The sequence below is a fragment of the Pristiophorus japonicus genome, chromosome 4, assembly GCF_044704955.1.
Source record: "Pristiophorus japonicus isolate sPriJap1 chromosome 4, sPriJap1.hap1, whole genome shotgun sequence".
Taxonomy (NCBI): Eukaryota; Metazoa; Chordata; class Chondrichthyes; family Pristiophoridae; genus Pristiophorus; species Pristiophorus japonicus.
Window position 1 is genome coordinate 7,654,615 of NC_091980.1, and position 2,774 is coordinate 7,657,388.

The window sequence follows — 2,774 nt, forward strand, 5'->3', positions numbered from 1 at the left end:
TAAGGGGATCAAGGAGTATGGAGAGAAAGCAGGAAAGGGGTACTGAGGTGAATGATCAGCCATGATCTTATTGAATGGTGGTGCAGGCTCGAAGGGCCGAATGGCCTACTCTTGCACCTATTTTCTATGTTTCTATGTTTCTATGTTTCCATGATCAGATCATCCATGATCTTATTGAATGGCGGAGCAGGCTCGAGGGGCCAAATAGCCTACTCCTGCTGCTATTTCTTATGTTCTTATGCTCTTATAAAACAGATTATCTGGGTCGTTATCACATTGCTGTTTGTGGGAGCTTTCTGTGCGCAATTTGGCTACCGCCTTTCTTACATTACAACAGCGATTACACTTCAAAGTACTGCATTGGCTGTAAAACACTTTGGGATGTCTGATGGTCACGAAAGGCGCTATATAAATTGTTGTGTATGCAATAACTCAAAAGACTGAATACTGTAAACTCCGAACAGGTACAAACCTGGCTCTACTTTATTAGGGCCCGAAGAGATCACATTACAAGTTGGCAGGTCTTTTATACCTGGGCCACGCACACGTGCGCACAGCCCAATGACCTCTGACAGTGGCGTCAACTGGTGGCTAGAAAACCCAAGCATGCACACATGACATAAATGCAAGTCTTTCTTTTTTCAGGCATAATACTTTATTATATGCATCTGTAGATAGGCTGAAAGATAGGTGGGTGGATTTTTAAATTTTATTCATTCGTTCACGGGATGTGGGTGTCGCTGGCAAGGCCGACATTTATTGCCCATCCCGAATTGCCCCTTGAGAAGGTGGTGGTGAGCCGCCTTCTTGACGTGCAACACTCCATAGTCCCTCACAGCTGACAGTGTCAAAGGCCTTTGTGAAGTCAAAGAATCGCTTCTCGGCCTTTTGGCTAAGATCATGCGTAACTGACCTGACAGGGGAGTAACCATGACCCCAACGTGGTTCTCCCTGGATCTGGAAGGTGATTCTCCTATGCTTTTTGGAAATAGGAGGTGGGTGGGGTGGCTTGACCCATCCACCTCCATGGCACCAACCTGGTATTGCAGTACTTCCAGGAAACTGTGCTTGGGCTCTAGGCCTTTTGGCTAAGAGCATTGGCGCAGGGTGATCCTTGATGTGTGCAAGGTGACCTCTGGCGTTTGTGATCTGACAAAGAATTGGAAAGATTGGTAACGAATAAAAAAAAAAAAAATTAGTGAACCAGTTGGGTTTTTAAGACAATCATGGGTCACCATTATTGATAGTAGCTTTTTAAAAAATTCCATATTCATTTAGTTAACTGAATTTAAATTCCCCAGCTGCCATGGAGGGATTTTAACTTATGTCTCCGGATCATTGGTCCAGGGCTCTGGATTACTCGTCCAGTAACATTGAAACGTTTAAGATTCTGAAGGGGCTAGACAGGGTAGATGCAGACAAGATGTTTCCCCTTGTGGGAGATTCTAGAACTAGGGGGCATAGTTTCATAATAAGGGTTGGCCCAATTAAAATGGAGACGATGAGGAATTTCTTCTCAGAGGGTCGGGAATCTTTGGAATTCTCTGCCCCAGTGAGCTGTGGAGGCTGGGTCATTGAATATATTTAAGGTGGAGATAGACAGTTTCTTGAACGATAAGAGAATGAAGGGTTATGGGGAGCGGGCGGGGAAATGGATTTGAGGCCAAGATCAGATCAGCCGTGATCGTATTGAATGGCGGAGCAGGCTCGAGGGGCCAAATGGCCAACTCCTGCTCCTATTTCTTATGTTCTTATGTTAACATAACCACTACTCTACTGTACCCTTGTTTTGGCTCATAAGTTTCTCAACATTATTCTATGAATGTTTGCTCTTGCAATTAATTTCTAAAGTGCCAATCCCAAAAATCCACAGTTAATGCAGCGTGTCCCCACTGTAACTTCAGCGGGAGACCACGAGAATTCCTGGAAACTTGGCCAGAGACCTGATTATGCCAGAAACGTTCCCTTTCCCACAGCTTTCTCTATGGCCTGTTGGAAGCAGAATCTATGGCAGCCCCAAACATGGAACTTGTAAAGGGGAGTGTAATGTATGCACAGGTTTTGTGGAGCTGTTGAGTGGGTCGTTCAGCCCGACTACCTGCCTCTCTTCCGCGGTTACATCCGAGCCAGGGTGTCCCTGGAGATGGAGCATGTGGTGTCCACCGGTACGCTCGTGGCCTTCCGCGAGAGGTGGGCGCCGGAGGGACTGGAGTGCATCATCACCCGCATCAAATGCACAAATGAAGTGAATAAAGTGGTTAAACTCCACAATCCTAAGAAGGTGGAGAGGTTCTCTATCCCCAGCCTGGGCGATGGGTTGGGATCAGTTTTGGAGAAGCTGTTTCCTCTTTTTCTGTTGCCGAAATCCCTCCGTCTCTCACAGCCTCTGAGGCACAAACAGGGGACACACAAACTTTCCCCCCTCTCTCGCAACATGATTTAAATAACCCTGACCAACTCTTTCAGAAAGGGGATAGCAACACCGTGCAAAATTTAACTGGATTTTACGGTATTTTCTTCGGGCTTGAGACAATTTTCCGAATTAAAAAAACAAATTCCCTCAAATTTTTGTTTCCCCAAGTTGTTTGCATTAGACTCCAGTTTGCCAGTGCAGCCTTCGGCCACCTGAGGAAAAGAGTGTTCGATGACCAGGCCCTCAAATCTGTCACCAAGCTCATGGTCTACAGGGCTGTAGTGATACCCGCCCTCCTGTATGGCTCAGAGACATGGACCATGTACAGTAGACACCTCAAGTCGCTGGAGAAATACCACCA

The 2,774-nt window shown here is 46.3% G+C and overlaps 1 pseudogene; it reads left to right on the forward strand.

Annotated features, from left to right (window-relative positions):
* The first annotated feature begins 872 nt into the window (after positions 1 to 872).
* On the forward strand, positions 873 to 1,075 carry LOC139263557 (U2 spliceosomal RNA; annotated as a pseudogene).
* The last annotated feature ends 1,699 nt before the right edge of the window (positions 1,076 to 2,774 follow it).